Raw genomic sequence first — 11,549 nt, 5'->3', positions numbered from 1 at the left:
GCTGGCGCACAGGACAATGTCGGCTAGTGAAAGTTCTAGATAGAATACACAGCAGGCAGCGTGGGCTCAGGGAGGCAGGGGCAGGTGTCTGCTTCAGAGGCCTCTGGGCAGTGACCCAGAGCTCAGAGGCGGCACCAGGAAAGGCCCCCCACAGGCCCCCCAGAAAAGCCAACAAGAAGGCAGGGCAGGGGCTGGGTGCTGCTTCGGAAGAGGCAAGGCTGGGGTGGTCCCACGATGCAGAGCCTGCCCGGGCCACCAGGAGCCCTGACTTTGTGCACTGGGGCTGCCCGAGATGCCTGGCAATGAGCAGCGTCCTCCCCAGGTGGTGGGAAAGGCCCGGTCTGGGGGGCCGAGCTGGAGGGTCACTGGGACAGTTTCCCCCCCGCCCCATCTCCAGCCCACTGCCCTCACCCAGGGTGGGGTGCAGTCAAGGAACCTTATACACATGGACCAGGGTGCAGCTCCAAACTCCGGGAGTGGGCCGTTGTCGCTCTGCCTCTCTCCAAAGCGGAGACTGCCGGTCCCCAGCACCCGGCGCACTGCCCGTGGGGATTTACTCTGAGGATGTGGGAGAAAACGGCACATTCTCTATTTACAAAGCCAGCTGTGCTAGGCATCTGTCTGCCTTCATGTTGTCTGAGCACAAACCCCCTCACGGAGGAGGCCGGGCGTCCCAGCGCAGGCCAGGGCTCCCTCCCAGAGGGGGTGGGGCAGAAGGCCCAGCCATGGCCATGCCAGGAGACAGGGACCTGGTAGGGGTGGGCCCTCTGTGGGACATGGTCCACGCTGGCTGCACCACACACAGACGTCACTTTCAGGGTACATGGTCCACGCTGGCTGCACCACACACAGACGTTGCTTTCAGGGTTCTGGTGAGTGGCAGGGCAGAGGCCCCAGAGCATCCCACACCCCCATGAGGGCTTCCTCCATTGAGTCAGATGGCTCCTCACGGCGTCCAGCTCAGCAGTCCCCAGGCTGACCAGCTGGGAGGGACTGATGTCTCTCCACCACCAGGACATCTGGAGACGTTGCCTGCCAGCATCAGGGGTTAGGACCAGGACTTCCCAAGCAGCTCCTGTCTGTGCATGGGCCTCACACAGGCCCTGGCTGGCCCAGGGGTCCGAGCTCCCCAACACGAGTGGACCTCCCTCCCATCCTGCCTGGCTGCTGCACTGCCCGCCCGTGTGTCCCAGGGGACCATTTAGGCTGAGCTGTGAGTCCCTTCAGGCCTCTGGACTATAGGAGGATTAGGGTGGCCCCCAAAAGATAAGCCCAAACCCTGAACCCTGGGACCTCGGAAGGCTGCCTTGCTGGAAAAAGGTAAAATGTGGATCTCAGATGCAATCGTCTTGGACGATCTGGGTGGTGTCGTCCACCATCCATGTGTGTCCCCATAGGGAAAGGCCGAGTATGTGTGTCAGAGGTACTCGTAGCCTCCAGTGGGAATCAACACTTCTGCCTCCCAGAACCGGGACTTCTGGCCTCCTGAATGGTGAGAGGATACATTTCCCATGTTTACAAGCCACCTGTTGTGGGCATTCATTATGGCGGCCCCAGTAGACTCACACAGCAGCCAATGAACTGAATACTAGGGCTCAGGGGCCCACAGGAGCCGACATGGGGAATGAACCCTCTCCCGAGCACAGACACCGAAGCCACAGGCACCGAAGGCACAGCCCCTGCACCCCAAGGGGGGGTGGACAAATACACCCTGCACGGGAGCACTGCCCAGCAATGAAATCAAGCAGCGGCCACCAGGACTCAGTCCACCACGGCTCAGCCCACGTCCACTGCCACCCATCACTGCAGACGACTGGTGGGTCTGCACCAGAGGGCCCAACATCGCAGGGGCTGGACAGGCTGGGCAGGGCCAAGCCAGGAGCCTCTCTGCCTCAGTTTCCATGGCTGGCAGCAGGGCTCGCACCACAGGCCACTGTGGGAGACTGTTGTTTGTTTGTTCATTCATTGAGTCATCTTCATTCATTCATGCATCCGCTCATTCCCATCCGCTCATTCCCATCCACTCATTCCCATCCATCTGCATTCCCATCCACTCATTCCCATCCATCTACATTCCTATCCACTCATCGCCATCCACTCATTCCCATCCATCTACATTCCCATCCACTCATTCCCATCCATCTACATTCCCATCCATCTACATTCCCATCCACTCATTCCCATCCATCTACATTCCCATCCATCTACATTCCCATCCATCTACATTCCCATCCACTCATTCCCATCCATCTACATTCCCATCCACTCATTCCCATCCATCTACATCCCCATCCATCTACATTCCCATCCATCTACATTCCCATCCACTCATTCCCATCCATCTGTATTCCCATCCACTCATTCCCATCCATCTACATTCCCATCCACTCATTCCCATCCGCTCATTCCCATCCATCTACATTCCCATCTACTCATTCCCATCCATCTACATTCCCATCCATCTACATTCCCATCCACTCATTCCCATCCATCTACATTCCCATCCACTCATTCCCATTCACTCATTCCCATCCATCTACATTCCCATTCACTCGTTCCCATCCACTCGTTCCCATCCACTCATTCCAATCCACTCGTTCCCATTCATCTACATTCTCATCCATCTACATTCCCATCCATCTACATTCCCATCCACTCATTCCCATCCATGCATTCCTATTCACTCATTCATGTGCTCATTCCCATCCATCTACATTCACATCCCCTCATCCTTATTCACTTATCCCCATCCATTCAGTCCCATCCACTCATTCCCATCCACTCATTCCTGTTCACTCACTCATCCACTCATTCCCATCCATTCATTCCCATCCATCTACATTCACATATTTCTCTTCATTCATTCATACATATTCAACTTTATTATTGATATTCATATTCACTTACTCATTCACTCATATTTATTCATTCCACAACATGTATGGAGTCCTCATGGGGCTGGAACAGGTCTTGCCCTCAGGGAGCTCACTGAGAGCTGGGGGAGATATTCATAGACAACCCCACAGCAGTATTCAGGGGTGGGGTTGAGTTCAGCACCAGGGGAAGTGGAGGGCCCTGGTCCAGGTAAGCCCTGCCCGGGAGTAAATCCCGCACCCCCACCAAGTCTCAGAAGGCTTGAGCCCATGTTCCAGGGTTGCCTCTGAGCAGAGGGCAGGACTCACACCCCTCTGTCCTCAGGCAGGTGCATCCTCTGGCCCTGGGGTAGGTCAGTCATCTCTCCCTGGGGCAGGTGGGTCCTCTATTCCTGGTGCAGATGTTGGGAATCTGAGTAAGTCTTGGGCAGAACCAGACATGAGCAGCCTGAATTCAGACCCCACATGACCAATGGGGGTGCTGCACAGCCACTGGCTATCTCCTGAGCCACCCCGGCTCTCTTCCCACACCCCAAGGAACCAACTCCTGGGCTGTTTAAGTCAGAACTCTTGGAGTACCTATCCCACCCTGACATCCCTCCCTCTGGCCAGACAAGGGACCCCAGATTGCAGGACGTGGCTGGGCTCTGAGGAGGAGGCTGAAGCTGACGGCGCCTGCACTAGGTGGATGGAACAGGTCTGAGAAGGCCTGAAGGACAGAGAGGCATGTTATGGTGTGAATATATTCCTCAAAGTTCATACATTGGAAATATGATTGCCATTTTAATAGTATGAAGAGGTGGAGCCTTAAAGAGGTGAACAGCATGTCATGCTGGGGTTCTGGCAACACCAGGCAAGAGGACCGCATCTGGGGGTTAGTGCACAGGCAAGGCGGGGCTTGGGTTTGCCCAGGCGGCCAAAGTGGTTCAGCTTATGCGCACAGAGCCTCAGCTGGCTCTGGCATGGGCCCGTACTGCAGTGGACACAGCCATCTGAAGCTCCCACTTTGTGGGGCAGCACATCTACTGGTGTGAGACCTTCTGTGTTTTTTATTGTTTGTTTGGTTTTTGTGTTTGTTTGTTTGTTTGTTTGTTTGTTGAGGTAGAGTCTCGCTCTGTCGCCCAGGCTGGAGTGCAGTGGCTCGATCTTGGCTCACTGCGAGCTCTGCCTCCCGGGTTCGCGCCATTCTCCTGCCTCAGGCTCCCGAGTAGCTGGGACTACAGGCAGCCTCCACCACGCCCGGCTAATTTTTTGTATTTTCAGTAGAGACAGCGTTTCACCGTGTTAGCCAGGACGGTCTCTATCTCCCGACCTTGTGATCCGCCCGCTTCGGCCTCCCAAAGTGCTGGGATTACAGGCATGAGCCACTGCTCCTGGCTTCTGTGTTTCTTATTTGACTCACAGACCACGTTCACCTGCTCTTTACAAGCCAGGTCTTTGCACACCCACATTCACAAGGGCCAAGAAGTGGAAGCAGCCCAGGCAGGGTCCATTGCATCCCATGTGATGTACTAATGGAAGGAGGAAGGGATCCGTAAGACAGAGACAGAGAGAGGAGGCAGAGGGAGGGAGACAGACAGAGAGAGGAGGCAGAAGGAGGGAGAGACACAGAGAGAGGAGGCAGAAGGAGGGAAAGAGACAGAGAGAAGAGGCAGAGGGAGAGAGAGACAGAGAGAGGAGGAAGAGGAAGAGAGAGAGGAGGCAGAGGGAGTGAGAGAAACAGAAAGGAGGCAGAGGGAGGGAGAGAGAAAACGGAGGGAAGGAAGGAAAGACGGAGGGGGGAAGGAAGGAAAGACGGAGGGAGGAAGGAAGGGGGAGGAGGGAAGGAAGAAGGAGGGAGACAGAGAGAGAGGGAAGAGGAAGGAAGGAGGGAAGAGGGAGGAAGGAGGGAAGCAGGAGGAAGGAGGGAAGAGGGAGGGTGCAAGGTAGAGAAAAAGAAAAAAGAAATAGAAGGGAAAAGAGAAAGAAAGCAAGAGAAGGAAAGAGGGAGGGAGAGAAAGGATGGAGAGAGATAGAAAGGGAGAGAGGAAGGAAAGAGAGGGAGGGCAGGTCCACGGCTGACACAGGGCTCACAGCCCAGGCCTCCATCCACCACAGAAGGGGTGGCCTCACGGCGGCCAGAGCGAGAGGGCTGGGCACATGGTGCTGGGGCACAGCGGACTCCCGTCCAGCTGCCTGTGGGGGGGGACCCTTCATTCCTTCTGTCATTCACCAAATGTTCATTGAGCCTGACTGTGTGCCAGGCCCCCCATCCCCTCCAAGAGCGCTCACTGGGTGGTGTGGGCAGACCCTGCTGGCCTGCCTGGAGCCTGCTGACCAACCCAGGGGCTGTCCAGAGGTGGCCAGGCAGGCGCTGCTTGGTGGAGAGGCCCTGGCGGGTGAGAAGGCCCCAGCCATGCAGCCGTGGTTGGCATGCAGCCTGTGAATGTGTGGACAGCTACTTCCCATGGCTGACCCGGGCATTGCATGCCTGCTCTCGGAGGCTAATCCAGGATCTCTCCCAGCCCCAGGTGCAGGCACTTCCAGGTTCCCTGGGGCGGTCAGGACCACAGCCTGGCAGGGTTATCGGGCCTGGGAGCCACTTGGCACAGGTGCCAGCAACAGGTGCATTTATTCACAGAAAAGGAAAAGATATTCTCCCGTCTCCGCGGGAAAACAGACACGGCTCATCTGGACTGGAGCATGGGAACGTGCCCCAGGGAGGAGAGGCCGGGCCCTCAGGGGAGAGAGGGAAACGTTGACTCAACCAAGACCACATCCCAGGCCCCCCTCGGGTTGACCAGACATCTCTGCAGCCGAGGCTGCTGCCTGGGCCAAGAGGGAGGTAGAGGAGGCTGGGGCAGCTCTGACCGACTCTCAAAGACAGCGCCCGGGCTGCCCTGTGGCCTCGGCTCTTGTCCTGCCTGCAAGTCACCCCTGAGCAGCCGCCACCAGCCTGGGTGGGTGGGGTCTCCCAGGGCGGCAGGGGATGCTCCTGACCCACAACCTTCCATGCCAGGCTGCCAGGGTGCCGCGCTGAGTGGGACTCGTAGGTCACTTCTGGACCCACACAGGAGTGGGGCGCCACGACCACCCAGTGATGCTGGCAAGGCCCAGGAGGATGGGGTGGGGATGGGGCCGTCCTCAAGCCAGGCCTAAGACCCTCCGGTGCTGACGGCCCCGGGTGAGGTCACAGTGCAGTGTGAACGCCTTCTTCCTTATCCCTCCAACCCCGGGGTGCACCAGGACCCAGCCTGGGAGTGGGGGATGCAGCTGCAAGGCACAGATGTGACCTGCTCTCCGGGACTCAAACAGGCAGTGACAGCACAGGCAGAGGCGGGGACTCCGTGACAGGGACCAGGGGGCTGCCATCCTCTGTGCACCGGCCCCTCCTGACAACGTGGCTCATCCTCCTGGGGCCCTGCCCTCTTTGGCCTCTGTGGTTTGGGATTCCACTGAGACACAGACTCAGGATTTTTGGGCAGCCCTGAGGCATCGCCCGTCCACACAGCGAGGTGAGGCCAAGCAGGCCAGTAGTGCTGCCCACTGTTGGGGCAGGAGGGGGGCATGCAGTGGGCAGCAGGCACTGGGTCCCATGCCGAGCCTATGCCAGGGGCAGGAAAGTGGGCACTGGCTCATGGGCAGCCACCAGGCCCCCAGGGCTCCCCGCCAGGTATCCGGGCACCGCAAATGGGCACCCGCAGTTTACTGTCCACCGCAATCAGCACTCCTTGTAGGTGGCCGGCCACGCGCCACCCTCCCACTGCCCCGGGGCTGCCCATCCCTGCAGGCCACCGGAGGAGAGCAAGGGACCAGGGACAAGGGCAAGGAGGGGAGGGGGGTCCCGGGCTCCCCCAACAACAGGCGCGGCCACACCAATGCTGCATGTTTGCACACAGGGCTGGCCCGGCCACCTTATTTATTTATGAGATTTATGGGGTTTTAATTCAGCCCTACCTAATGACGCACACAGTGCCTGGTCAGCACCCAGCGTGGGGTACGGGGACGGGTCCCGCCCTTCGGCTCCTGAGGGCTGGTCAGGAGCCACAGTGACCTGGGGACAGGAGTGGTCTCGGGTACTCCAAGACCTACACCTCTGGACTGGAATAAATGGCTAGAGCTCAGCGTGGGGGGGTCTTTCTCAAGTGCCTGAGGGGGGTCCCTACTACCCAGCTCCCAGCCCCTCTGAAGCCCACCAGCCTCCACCATATCCTCCACCTTCTGGGTCTCCAGACACTCTGTCCACTTGGGGGGGCCCTTCCAGGGTCTCTGGCCCCCACGCCTCACCTCCCCTTGCCCTCCCAGTTCCCACCAGCCTCCCCACTCCCTCCTTCTCTCAGCCTCTGGAAGATCCTTCTAGAAACACTTCTTCTTGGAACCAACCCAAATGTCCATCAATGATAGACTGGATTAAGAAAATGTGGCACATATACACCATGGAATACTATGCAGCCATAAAAAATGATGAGCTCATGTCCTTTGTAGGGACATGGATGAAGCTGGAAACCATCATTCTCAGCAAACTATCACAAAGACAAAAAACCAAACACCGCATATTCTCACTCATAGGTGGGAATTGAACAATGAGAACACATGGACACAGGAAGGGGAACATCACACACCGGGGACTGTTGTGGGGTGGGGGGAGGGGGGAGGGAGAGCATTAGGAGATATACCTAATGTAAATGATGAGTTAATGGGTGCAGCACACCAACATGGCACATGTATACATATGTAACAAACCTGCATGTTTTGCACATGTACCCTAAAACTTAAAGTATAATATTTTTAAAAAAAGGAAACACTTCTTCCTTCTCATCCCTCCCCAGCCCCACCCAGCCCCAGCAGGCCTGCCTTGCCCTCCCACGAGGCCCCCAACTCTTCTCCACCAGCCCCGGCCCCCAACAATGTTTCCCAGAAGTGCCTGATGAGGTCCAACCCCATGCTCAGCCTCTCCAGGCTGCCCTGGGATCCCCTGACTCCCGCTGCCCAAACCCTGCCCTGTCCACATCACCTGCCCCAGAGGCAGGACCAGAGACCATCACAGCCACCTCTGCACAGCCCCTCTCACACTCAGTCACCCCCAAGGCCCCTCCCCATGCAGGTGGGTGGTGGGTGGCGAGGGCCCCAGCTCTGGCCATGCCCTCAGCCCTGGCCTGGCAGTTTAGGCTGTTCTTAGGGAGCCAACCCTGGGGTCTTGGTCTTCTGATCCCACCTTGCACAAAGCACCCCAAGAGAGATGGGGGTGTCCCAGGAAGCGTCGGCGGGGTCAGCAGAGACAGACCCAGGGATGCTGCTCCACCACCCTCAACGATCAATCACCAAGGACACTGATCCTATTTCTATTTTTTTTTTTTTTTTTTTGAGACAGAGTCTCACTCTGTCGCCCAGGCTGTGGTGCAGTGGCACCATCTCCGCTCACTGCAACTTCCACCTCCCAGGTTTAAGCAATTCTCCTGCCTTAGCCTCCCAAGTAGCTGGGATTACAGGCATGCACCACCATTCCTGGCTAATTAATTTTTTTTGTATTTTTAGTGGAGATGGGTTTTCACCATGTTGGCCAGGCTGGTCTCGAACTCATGACCTCAGGTGATGTACCCGCTTCAGCCTCCTAAAGTCCTGGGATTACAGGCATGAGCCACCGCACCCAGCCCTATTTTTTAAACATTTATCCAAGCAGTGCTGGGGGCAGTCAGGGCCAGTCCTGGGGTCTGGGAGCAGGGGACACCCACTCTGACAGGTGGCCTCTCCGGGGCTCCATCCGCACATAGAGCTCCCCCTGCCAGAGATGCCTCCCCATCCCAAATGAGTGCAACCACCAGCCACGGCTCTCGGGGATCAGGGGTGCAGCAGAGTGACCTCCCTGAACCCACCCCTGCCATGAAGAGAGGGTTACAAGCCTGTGTTTTGATGACAGCAAAGAGGATGGTGGCTGGGACTCTGACCCCAGGCTCAGACATCCACTCCACAGACCCTGGGGTCTCGGGCGTGACCGACAAGGAGCTCTATCCTGGTGTGGCCCGTCCAGCCCACCACTGCTCATCTCGATGGCCCAGCCCCTTTAGCCAGCCTCAGTGAGCCCATGAAGGGCCCCCTCTGGCCGGCCTCCAACACCACCGTCCCTACAGCCAAAACTGTGAGAACAGGGAGCTGGACAGGCATGACCCCCCTGAGCTGCCCAGTGGCCCAGCCTGGACAGGGGTGCATCACTGGGACAACCTCAGCATGTGCTTTTGCCCCGACCAGATGAGATAAATAAGAAACTGGGAGAGACATAGAAGAACTGCAGGCCTGTGCATCCAAGCAGCCATGGGCAGTTAACGGAGCCATGAGTGGACACGGCTCAGCTCCCACTGTCCAAGCAGGACACATGCATCATAACACACCCCGGAAATCAGATCACTCAGAGTCAAAGGGCTCAGGGGTGGGAGCCTGCCCAGCTGGGGGCCTGGGATCCAGCAGCTGCTGAATGGGAGGCAGATGGGCCTGGCCAAGCCAGGGGGCATCCCGCATCAGGGAGGCAAAATTCCTCCCGGGACAAAACTCCCAAAAGGCTGAAGGGCTGGCACCTCCGGACTTAACCCATGTCCACCACCAGCTCCAGAGACACAGAAGCCCCCGGACCCACCCAGACATGAGCCACTGGGCAGTGGGGTCTGCAACCCCAGGAAGATGGGGGCCTCGGGACCCCAGGCAGGGCGGGAGGCCAGCAGGCACCATGGTGGACAGGGCAGAGGAAGAGCCACCCTGAGCTTGTGGTCAACCGAGCCAGTGTCCAACCCAGGCCCCCAAACAGGGACGTGGGATGCACCAGGGCTGCACCAGAGAGGCGCATGCACCACCAAGGGACACAAAACCCCAGTTAGAGGGATGGAGGGAGAGAAAGAGTGGATTGACTTGGACTTCTCTGTCACTCTGGTTACAAAAAGATGAGGGCTGCTATTTACAAAAAGACAAGGGATGCTATTTTTAAAGTGCTGAAAGAAAATAACATTGAGTCTAGAATTTTATACCCAGCAAAACTGTCACTCATACCCTCAGATGTGACTAAATTGTCCTTGGGTTCCCCAGGCCTCAGAGACCCATGTTGAGGACATCTAGGGAGGGGCTCCTGTCTTGGGGGGAGGTGCTGAGATGCTGCAGGACAGGTGGGGAATGTGAGGAGGACCCTCAGGAAAACTCAAAGTTGCACTAAGGAAAGGTGGGAATGAGCATGGATCCGCGGTAAGCCAGAATTAGAATTCCCAACCCAACCTCACCTCAGCAGAGAGGAAGAGCAAGGTATGGGGCAGGCTCAGGCCACATCCCAAACAGAAGTAGGCGGCTGCCAGGGCCCTGGAGGCCCTCGGGCTGCTGTTCCAAGCACTGGCATCCAGCGTGAGGGATCAGGGGGGTCAGGCAGGAGGACAGGGACTTCCAGGTGTCTGAGGATACCTATGGGCTCCCTCAAGCAGTGGCTGGTCTGGGTCCATCATGGCATTATGGCTGCCCTGGCATGGCCACTCAGGGGAAGAGGCAGGAGAGGGCAGCCACTGCCAGTGGACCAAGGAGGCAGAGCAACCCTGGAAGGGCCCATAGTCTCCAAGGGTGGGACCAGCACCCTCAGCTCTCCCAGTGAGCCCACAACTAGCTTATCAAGAAACTGCACACACTCAGCCCCAGGGAGGGAGATCAGAAAGTCCTCTCCAATGCTCTCCCACCAACTGGGTGGGAAGGGCTCTGAGGTGCCTGCAGTTTGTCTGAATTCAGCTGTTTTGGGTCTAGGTCTTGCTGGAAGACTGATTTTGAATGCTGGTGTCCTGGTGCAAGACATGATAGATCAATGGATGGATGGATGGATGGATGGATGGATGGATGGATGGATGGACAAATGGATGGATGGACAGATGGTTGGATGGTTGGAAGGATGGACAGATGGACGGATGGATGGATGGATGGATGGATGGATGGATGGATGGATGGATGGATGGATGTTGGATGGTTGGATGGATGGATGAAGAGGTGGGTGGATGGATAGAAGGGTGGATGGTTGGATGGATGGATGAATGAATGGGTGGGTGGGTGGATGGGTGGAGGGATAGATGGATGGATGGATGGATGGATGGATGGATGGATGGATGGTTAGATAAACGAATAAATGGGTGGGTGGGTGGATGGATGGGTGGAGGAGGGAGGGAGGGAGAGAGGAAGGGAGGGAGGGATGGATGTTAGATAAATGAATAAATGGGTGGGTGGGTGAATGGATGGATGGGTGGAGGGATGGATGGATGGATGGATGGATGGATGGATGGATGGATGAATGGGTGGGTGGATGGGTGGATGGGTGGATGGATGGGTGGATGGATGGATGGATGGGTGGGTGGATGGGTGGATGGGTGGATGGATGGGTGGATGGATGGATGGATGGTTGGCTGGGTGGGTGGGTGGATGGATGGATGGATGGATGGATGGATGGATGGATGAATGGATGGATGGATGGTTGGTTGAGTGGTTGGTTGGATGGTTAGTTGGATGGGTGTGTGGGTGGGTGGATGGATGGGTGAGTGGGTGGAAGGATGGATGGATGGATGAATGAGTGTGTGCATGGATGGATGGACAAATGAAATCTCCCTGGTACTGGGGTTCACCTTCTGTGGCAGCTCCACAAGGATCCACCTCATGAGGGCTCATGATGTGTAGGTACAGGCCAAGTGCTCT

This window comes from Pongo abelii, chromosome 9 (genome assembly GCF_028885655.2).
Source record: "Pongo abelii isolate AG06213 chromosome 9, NHGRI_mPonAbe1-v2.0_pri, whole genome shotgun sequence".
Lineage (NCBI taxonomy): Eukaryota > Metazoa > Chordata > Mammalia > Primates > Hominidae > Pongo > Pongo abelii.
The sequence above is the reverse complement of the archived record's forward strand: the minus strand, read 5'-3'. Positions refer to the sequence as shown.